This window comes from Sesamum indicum, linkage group LG5 (assembly GCF_000512975.1).
Source record: "Sesamum indicum cultivar Zhongzhi No. 13 linkage group LG5, S_indicum_v1.0, whole genome shotgun sequence".
Classification (NCBI taxonomy): domain Eukaryota; kingdom Viridiplantae; phylum Streptophyta; class Magnoliopsida; order Lamiales; family Pedaliaceae; genus Sesamum; species Sesamum indicum.
This window is the reverse complement of record NC_026149.1, coordinates 8,662,668-8,673,489: the sequence shown is the minus strand read 5'-3', so window position 1 is coordinate 8,673,489 and position 10,822 is coordinate 8,662,668.

The window sequence follows — 10,822 nt, the reverse complement described above, 5'->3', positions numbered from 1 at the left end:
GGAAATATTTCAAGATGATCCTTTATATTTTTAGATGCAATCGGTATGTCATCAATGTAGACAAAAATAAAATCAAAATAATCTTTAAAAAGATTATCCATTTTTCTTTGAAATATCTGGGGTGCATTTGCTAAACCCATTGGAAGCACTCCATTTTTCTTTGAAATATCTGGGGTGCATTTGCTAAACCCATTGGAAGCACATTCCAGATATATTGTCCTGTGGTGTGGAGAACGCAGTAAATTTCTTTAATTCACTCTCCATTTTAATCTGATAAAAATCAGATTTGCAATCGAATTTGAAAAACAATTTTGCTCCTTTAATGCAGTCAATGAAGTGCTCTCTACTAGGAATGTAATAACCATCAAACTCTAATATCTTATTAATACTTTGATAGTTAATTACTAACCTGGGTTTACCTCTCTTAATCTCACCATGGTTTCTTACCAAAAATTAGAGAGTCCAGGTTCGATGAGTCCAAGACTGATATACTCTTTGATAATCATCTGCATATCCTTCTTATTCTCCATGTTCATCTGGATGGGTTTGTATCGAACGTACTCGTACTTGCATTCTTCTTTGACTTTCAGAGTAGTCTCGATCTTGTTCCTATCCCACCAGACTAGAGGGTTTTCACTAAAGTTCCTCTGGATAAGTCTCTTGATGTTTTCAAGAGAAAGCTTGCTTTCCTCACTAATTTCTAGTGATTGTATTTCTTGTAGTGCTTCCTTAAGGTTCCTAATTTCTTCCTCGGATTCCTTGTAGAAGCTATTGCTATCGATGAGTTCCTGTTGCCTGAAAGACAAAAGGACCTTTCCAAATTATCTCTTATCCTATATTTTTTTATGAGTTAATCTAGCATCGAAATCACCACGTTTGCTGCGAAAATTTATATGCATTATCCTGTTAAATGCTTTTTGTCTTCATAACACATGTATCTCACTACCCCAGTTAGTTGTAAAGATTAACAAAATTTCTTTGATTATCCTGCATATATCTTGCAAATATTTGAATGAAATTGTTACCTAGCAAGATATCGGCACCTGTATCATGAAAGTAAATAGGTGGTGTTTTTACCCTAAATCAGAGTGATCCAAATGCTCACCCGATCATGATCTTGGCTTCTCGTATCCCTTTATTGAGTATTAGGATTTTTTGTGAAAAATCCCTTCCTGCAATAACGGGTAAGGTTTCCCTTGCTTCTTAGGAAAAACTCCAGGTTTTTTCGTGCAAATTCCTAATCCTGAATCAACATAAACTGAAAAATATTATATCTTATATTGATCATATAATACCAATAGATATGTATATAGAAAAGGGACTCGTCATTCAATCCTTATGGTAACACCATCAAGATTGAATTCCATTACATTACCTTTTCTATCCCATGGTTTATGATCTTCGAGGAAACTTATTCCCAAAGTCATACTCTCATTTTCTCGTCCTGCAACTAGAAGTTCATGGCCTGCTATTTGTAACATGCTTTCATATCTACCAATAACAGGTTGCTGCAAATGATATAAGTCATCACAAGGAAAAAAATTTCTTTCTTAGTGATGTCAATATAATTTGTATTTCTTTCTATCCTTCAGGGAAACTAAGTACTACGTTATCTACCCTAATCTCTTGAGGAGCTAAAGCTTTTAATAACTCTTTCTCCTTTCCTTTATAGTCTGTAATCCTATCTTCCGAAAAGAACATTCAACTACTAAACTCAGTTCTAAAGCTAACTATTATATCTAAAATTGGATGATCTTTTATGATGATATCAACACTACCTATTTTAGGTATTCTAATAGGATCTAGTTTGGCAAATTCCTTAAAAATTCTAGGGATCTCGATATACTCTATTGTAAAAAACAAATTCGAATGATGCGTATTGGAAATGGCATAAGCTATTCTGTAAGTTATAGAATATGGTCGATTACCTCCTTTCATTAGATCTTTTCTTTTAAAGTCTTGATGAACTATTAAGACTCTACTGAAATCTTGGTCTGATAGGTTATATGCAATTCTAGGATGAATGTCAAACATTAATTTCCCTGCATACAAATTACCTATCATTGTTCCAAGACAACCATCTCTTAGGTTATTGATTCTTCTATCTATTATAGATAAATGTATTTTCGAATCAATTACTTCTTTAAAAGTTGCTTTTGTTACTACTTCAATAGTCCCTATGTGGATCCATTTCATAGTAACAGTTACTTCTTCTTTAAGCTTACTTAATTCTTCATGAATTTCTTCTTTAGGAATCAATTGCATCTCCATCACATTACCAGTAAGTTCTATAGGTATAGAAAACTCACTTGAACTTACTTTGTAGATTGTTTAATGCATTCTTTAGTTCAGTCCTATCTGGTTCAAGACTTTCCCAATTCTTCCAATCTTAAATCCATCTAATGAGCTGAGGTTGGAGTCTTGTCGCATGATTCTTTCCATAGTTTTGTTTGACACCATCATTATGGAAAAGAATCCTGACAGGCTCTGAGGTTTGAATCCTATCTCCCTCATTGTAATTATTCTGACTCGATTGAAGATCCATCCGAATCAGACTCTATTTCCTCCGCATAGACACTTTCGTTTGAAGGAAGGTCTTCGAATTGGTAGATGGATATCAAATCGCCATAGTAGACTGCATCCAAGATTTACCCGTGGCTTCAAACTTTCATATTTCACCACGTTTCTATCGAAAGTTAGGAGATATATGTCCTCTTGCTCAGCAAGTCCAACAATTGCAGTCTTTGAAACTTTCATTGACTCGGGATGGGTCCGTCTGAAAATTCTTCTTGTAGGGATTTTTCTGGTGGATCTTGCATCTTTTCATCTAGATCTTTAGGATAAAGCCCTCGTTGGTCCTGTTTTCTTCCCCAATTTGTATGTTCTAGCTTTTGACTTAGAATACTATGATCTCCATCGGGAAAAGAGTTCTTCTGGAACTCCTACGGTAGGAGTCACTATTTTGCTTTCTCCTTTTCCTTAGCTCGCTTGATTCTCCTATAATAGTTGGAAAATCATTATTATTACAACAGAGATGAGTTCATTTCATTTTACCTCTCAGTCTTTTCATATTTTTCTGGATGGATGCTTGATAATACCAAATCCTTCAGCTTGTCTTTAAGGAAAGACATTCTCCTTGCAACTGAATCTTGTTGTCCTTCAGGTACTTTGTATGACTGGATTAACATTTTCCTCCACAGACTGCATATTTTTGCAAAGAACATTGGAGTTGCTACTTCTGTTGCTACTCCACTCGGGAAGAAATACTAACAAACCAGTAGATATATTATCTATTGCGCAAATACTTCTTAGTTTAAGGCTGAAGAAAGCTTGTGTATATTCTTTAGCCTTTTTTCTCTACTTCCTTTGAAGTAACCATCTCCAATGAAGTGTATTTTGATTAGCCTTCCCATCCAGTTGCGCCTTTTGAATCTCTAGCAAGGATACTGGCTTTGGTATCTTTTGGGGTATTATCCCATATGATCTTCACAGAACCGTCCAAACCTAACTCCACCAACTTTATAAAGTTTTCTTTGTCGAGTTCTAAGGTAGTTGCTGCTATCTTGATGGTTGCAACCCACTCGTCTATCAACTTCTCAGTATTTCATAAATTCATAACATCAAAGTTTAGTATAGCGCCATATGGATGCTAGGGCTGGAGCATGGTCCTCGCCCACGGTGTATTTTCAGGCACTTTTCTCGAATTTCTTCCTGGATTTTCTTTTAGCCTGGTTCACAAACGTTGGGGTGGCATTAGTATGGAAATTCACACTTTCTGTCATCGATTGATCCTATGGAGAATCATTGGAATTTGTGCTTCGCTCCGACAGTGGTAGTGCTGGAGTGATTTTATTAGGTTGAATATTGACTAAATCACAATCCCAAGTTGGAGATTATGCCAATTCTTGTAGATCTGATAGATCTGTTCTCATCACCTCCATTATTTTATACATCTGATTGATGCGATAATTAGATCTTCTCTAGTCTTTAGCTTTGGAATCTCCATGGCCTACCCCTTCTGATGTAGAAGAGGTACTGTTCCAAGGGCGTCCCTAATTTCCTCTTGCCTGGATTTTGATGTCTCAGAATTCTCCCTTTGGTTTCTCTTTAGATCTACAATTTCTGCCTTCAGATTTCTAAGGTCCTTGTGTAGACCGGGAAGAATCTTAAGGACCTCGTCCACCTTCTGGCTCAAAGATTCTATTTTTATAGGTATATGAATCAACCTATGTCCATAGTCTTGAACTGTCTTTTATATCTCCCTCAGATCTTGGGAGATCTTCAATGTATCCGGCTCGAGTTCTTTCCAATCAGTTCCTTTAATCATAATTTTGAGAACTGTAATTATGTAGGAAGTTACCCATTTCGCTTCTCTTCGCTGGGATTCTACCATGGACTTCAGTGGAGTGTAAACGCCTCACCGCATTTTCTAGTAGTACTTGTTGAACTTCAAAATTTCTCAGCCATTCACGTTCTTCTTCTGGCGTGAGAAGTTTTGGATCAATCCTATTGGGACCGTTGTAACATTTGTCAAGAATTTCCATGAGAAATTTCCTTCTCTGTATTTTTAGAATTTGGAAATATTCCCTGTTTTCGTTCGAACTTTCACTTTGGTTCCGTCTTCTCTCAAAGAGTCTCCTCCATTAGTGGATACATAATATCAAAATGTAATATAGACATATATTCCTTCAATAAACCTAGGTTCTGATACCATTCTAGGTGAGCATGAGCGAAAATATGCATAAGAATGCAAGAATAGTGAAATTGGATTAAAATTCGCACTTGAAAGTAGTAGAGGGGTAAAATGGTCCGCATGGAAAGGTAGTCTTCAGACTCCCTGAGATTTGAATGCCCTAAGATTGGATTCATCCTCATATGGAATTGGGTGAGGGATTATCTGAAACCAGAGTAAGAACATAAAAAGAAAAAGAAAAAAGGCGCATCTCACTAAGCCAAGATCGTCTGCTCCTCAGAAATGGATCCGAAAAGTGCCACAGTTGTCTATAAAAAATAGAAATATCCGCTCGTGCGAAGAAGAAAGAATCTCGTCGGCCTAAGGATAGCCCAGATCTGGTCAGATTATGTCAGAGGACCAAATCGGGTGGTTTTGGACAGTTACGGAACTAAAATGAAATAGCATAAGTTAAAGGACTAAATGAAAAATAGCTAAAGTTAAGGGACGAATTTTGCCTTTAACACTATTAACTATGTATTACTAAGACTGTTCCAAACATAGTACAGCAACTATAATTTAATAGATACAAAACCATTTCTACATGTGGCTCCAAGACAGTTACAGATTATACTTTAATGGCTATTTCTGTATCCAAGGATCGTGCCAAAGACCATTCCAAATATCCCCATATATATAATATATATATATATGTTTCTCTCATTCTGTTTAATCTCACTATCTTTTTCCATTCTTCTTATATTCTCTCTATTTTCTCAATCTGTCTCAAATTTTCTTGGTCTCTCACTATCCCACTAATATTTTTATACTTTTGTTCGTTAATCTCTCTCAAATTTTCGTTGATATTTGAAATTACTTTAATCAAGGAACAACTTTAACCCTTTATTTGTCAATTGATAAGAAACTTGGGTTTATCTATGGAGAAAATTGATACGTGTAAGAATGGTTGCATGTTGTACTACAAAGATGACATTGATCTTGACTACTGTAAGTTTTTTGAAGAAGCTACATACAATCCAACTAGGGAGAAATCCTAATCGCAAGAAGATCCCGTATGTCATTCTTAGACCCCGTATGTCATTCTTATCTCTCGCTTGCAAAGGTTGTATGCTTTAGAAGCGACTGCCAAGCAAATGAAGATGCATTCCAACCATCAGACGAAGGAGGGATCCATGTGCCATTCGTCTAATGCGGAGGCATGAAGGCATTTTGATCGGACATATCCCAGTTTTGCAGCGGAGCCCCGTACTCTTAGACTCAGTTTGTGCACGAATGGGCGTCGCATAGGCGGTACGATTGTGCGTATTTTGTTGGCCCGTTATACTTACACCATACAATCTCCCACCAAAATGTGCATATTCTGAGTATATGTTTCTAACAATGATGATCCTTGGTTCTTCCAGTCTAAAAAATCTTATTGATGTTTACCTACAGCCGCTGATCGAGGACTTGCAAAATTTTTGGCATGTGGGTGTACTGACGCTCAACAATGAAAAGAACGAGACATTCACGATCCGCCGCATTGATGTGGACCATGAATGACCTACCCGCTTATGAAATGGCGTCGAGATGGAGTACCGCTGGTGTTATGGGTTGTCCAGTTTGTATGGATGAGACACGTGCATTCTATTTGCAGAACAGTAGGAAGATGTACTACTTTGACTACCACAGATAGCTCCTCCCCCCAGACTATCCGTACCGTAAGAACGAGAAAGCATTCACTATGAATCGAGTAGAAAGAAAGATTGCACGTCCAAAGTTGACAAAAAATAGATCTGCGATTGGGTTGAAGAGTTCAGTCCTACAGTTGAAGTCCCGTTGTCACTCCGAGATGGCTATGGTAGCGAGTATAAGTAGAAACAAATGCGATACACTAACAACATGGTCACAGCAGAACTAATGCACTATACTATCTTTAAACCCTTTTCCTCATGCGTTCATCAACAGAAATATAATTATGTAGCAACCGCTAGCCAAAAATGGAGATTGATGGCTGAATGGAAGTGTGCCATGGATCATCCAACAATGGTCGTTGCATCATGGTATCCCAAACCAGATTCAACGCATGAAAAAGAGGCATGACCTCGCTTCTTCCACTAAGACCTATCACATGCATTTTCATCGAATGGGATCAACATAATTTTCGTACAAATGCATCCATAAGCACTTGTTGGAGCTTATGCACAACCCTAGCATCCTTCTTACAACAAAAATTAACAAGCTCATAATGAAAAAATGGTGGTTGAATCAGTTCAGATAACGACCCTTACCTAACTAGTCGTTGTGCCAAAAACACAACTCCCTCGGGCCCACCAACCAATACATTGAGTCCTCCGTCTGTTGTTGCACCGAGTGCATACGATGCCACTATGCAGTGCCGGTCGTGAAAATTTTTTATCAAAGTCGGGCATGTACACTTAGAATATTTATTTTTAGAAAAATAGCCCACAAAGATGACCATGTCAGGAATCACCACCATAACTTCCAAGAGAATGCATGCACCATATATGTTGAACGAAGCACCCCCTAACCACTCTTGACTACTGGAGCACACATCCATGCCCACGACACCCAGTGCAGCCGCTTTTGTCAGTCGAAAAAGCTCCAAAATATTTTTTTGGTTAACATTTCAATACGTAAGAGAACTTCATTTGGTTGCTTTAACATGTACAGGAGGTGAATCAACACTGAGAAAAGGGCCAATTTAATCAATTGGAGCCTTCTACCATATGAGAGTTCCTTCTCCTATCTGGCAACCACGCTAGTCATGGCCTCAAAAAATTTTTAATTTTCTTTCGACCAATGTATATATGTGCACCTAAATATGTGAAGGGGAAAAGTTTGTACATAAATCCATCATCTATTTGACACATAGAACAACCATCGCCAAGGCCTTGGTGCCACAAGAAAAGAACTTAGTAATGCTGACACATTGGCCCAAAACAACAACAAAATCATCTAGGAACTCCATTACCCTTGCAAGGTTGCACTCTTTAGAATTAGTGATGATGAGGACATCATCAACATATGCTAAAGACTCCATAGCTACCCATGAAAGACATTGTCCAATTACTACCAAACAAACCTATTCAAGTCTCTAGATAGATATTTGGAGGCATGCATAAATAATGTGTGTGATAGAGGATCTCCTTATCAGAAGACCCTCGATTACTAAAAGAACCACAAACTGATCTGTAGACAATCACCAAGAACCAACAATTCTGCGTCATGCCTAATCAGCTGATGCTAGAGATTGTTGAATCGAAGTCGAACGAGAATATCCAATAAAATATCCTAGTTGATTCTATCATATGCTTTCGCCATATCTAATTTCAAAGCCACATTCCAATACTTTATGATAATCAACCGCATAATCTCTTATGCTAGTAGAATATTATCCCCTATATATTGAGTTGAGACAAAACTACTCTAAATGGAAGAAATCATCGATAGTAAGAAAACCTTGAGTTGGTCATTCAGTAACTTCATCGTAAGTTATTCGTTGTGTTGCACAGGTTAATTGGTCGAAATTCACTCCACCACAATGGCCTCTTAACCTTTAGGATAAGCACAATGGATGTGGTTGTGAAACTCTTTGGCAATGGGGTGGTAGGAAACAAAATCCAAGACAATGCCAAAAACATCCATCTTAATAATTTTCTAGCACCTCTAATAAAAGACAACGTTAAAGCCATCTTGCTAGTCACAGTGTCTGGGTCCATCTAAAAATCACCCTCCTAACCTCGTCCATCATTGGTTGCAAAGTTTCTCCCCATGTGACGGGGAAATCAGCTAAAGGATGTTGTAAAAATAAGCCAAACCCTTGTCTCAGCTTAATTTTGAGCAGCTGCTGGAATAAATCTTCAGTCGAATGTTGAATATCAACGTATTTTGTTAACATCCGTCCTTCAGACTAAATGGATGCAATAACTGTCTCAACTCATTTTTTCTTCACTAGCGAGTGGAATTAACGAGTGTTTAGGTTTTCAAAAACCCATTTATAGGACGATTTCTTTCTCCAATAGTCCTCTTCCACAGCCACCATTTGTTGTAACATAGCATGGCTCGATTGGTAGCCTTCATATTCTAATCGGTTGGGTCGGAATCATAGGTACACTCACTATCAATCACCGTCCCTTGAGCATTTTTTAACTTCTAAAAAATGTTCCCACACACTTCTTTATTCCAGTGATGCAGTCCTTAGTTAAGCGAATCAATTTTTCTTTTAGATGAAGCATGCCCGTAAGTTTCACCAGCAAAGACCAGCATTCCTCCACAACTTGCATAAACCCCGTGTGTTTGCGCCACATGTTCTAAAACTGAAAGAAGGACGTTACTCTGGTAGCCTAAATCTTCACCTAAATGAGTAGGGGGCAATGATCTAAAGAACAACATGACAAATGGCTCACTTGTGTTTGTGGGCACGAATAGACCCACTCACTCAAAACAACACTAGATCAAGTTGCTACCAAAGTAAATTGTCATCCATATAAATTGACTTCCTTGAAAGCCGACATCAACTAAGCCACAAACAAAAATCGTCTTCCAGACCTCTTTGATGGAGTGGTGAACGGGGTACACACCATTGAAACACTCTGAAACCAGGACCAAATTAAAATCACTTCCTATAAACCGCTACTACCCTTGTCCAGCCACTACACTCATGAATTCCCATATTAATCTCCTTGCTACCTCATGGCATCTCTAGTACATAATAGTGCAATAATCGATCTTCCATATAGTAACCACTTCAAGCCATAAGTGTAGTAGTTTGTTCATCATCGTGCACTCCAACTAGACAAGGTCATTCATGAAACACCAGATTTTATTGTTAAATTTTTAACCACGTCTGAAAAAATCGATGTGAACCTTTCATCCTACTGTACTTTAGGGTCAATAATACCAAAGAGGCAAAGTGTATGTTCTTTACTCATCCCACGCATATTCCATATAACATCATTCATTATTGACGCTGAGGGGAAGTGTACCGAGCGCAGGAATAGCTTCTGCTCATGACTCTATCCGGTCTAGACATTGAATGTAGACGCCGATGACAAACTTTAGCTTTAAATTCCATGAAATTATTATCCTCAATCGATGGTTGCTGAGATGTTTCATAATTTTCAGGCGATGCCTCATATTCTCATTCATCGTCTCCTACAATCGTAGCCTCCCCTTTGCCAACATGTGGTCATTAAGATCAAACAAACAGATAATTGTAATGTGGTTAGTGTCATCAGCACCCGAGTGTGCTCCTTCATTCTTGCCCAAGTAAAGCAAATCCGCACCAATGATATCCTTATCACCTGAAATTGATTTGCTTCATATTCACGGTTTCACCCATTTCTGGTATTGTTTCGAGACTCAGCATGCAGTTAGAGTTGTCTGAATCAACATTATCTCTATGCACATTTTTAACCTACTAAAATTCCCCCTCGAGATCAACCTTATTAGCAAGAACCTGTAGTTCACCCAGTCAGCTGCTTTATTGACTGATCCCGAAATAGATTGTTGCTCAACTAAAGTTACTTCTGGTTGAGATTGGTTCTCAACACCTCCCTTTGCCACCAAATTCAGACCCTCCTTTGTCCCTTGCATACTTTCACATTGAGCATTCCTTTCCCTCTTCTTATTGATGAGGATCCACAAATCCTCAGGTTGAGCCACTTTTACAAGTTGCTCATTTTCGTTTCCTTCCCAACAATCCTCCATCCCATTGGCCAAATGCTTGCATCTCTAATATAGAATGCGAGGAGGATGAATTTTTGGAGCGTTTGGATGGACATAAGTCGAAGGATTAGTGCTTGGGTTGCATAGTTTGATAGTAGAATTTCAAACAATTCAACCATAACTTTTGATCGGATTGGAGTTACGAGACGTGCCACCTACCGTTTCGATCATCTTCAAAAGGAGAATCCAACGCTTTTTCTTGTGGGGTCGTCAATCATTGCGAAATTTTATTATTTTGACCACCGTTCCATAATTTTTTATATCTCTTGATTTTTTTAGTAGACTTTGTGTATTTTTTTTATTATTTTTTATAGTTATCTTTTTGGTCTAGTATTTTACTAGAGTGTTGCTATCTAGGTGAGGCCGAGTCCTGGATGCTTTTGAGGTTAGACATGACTA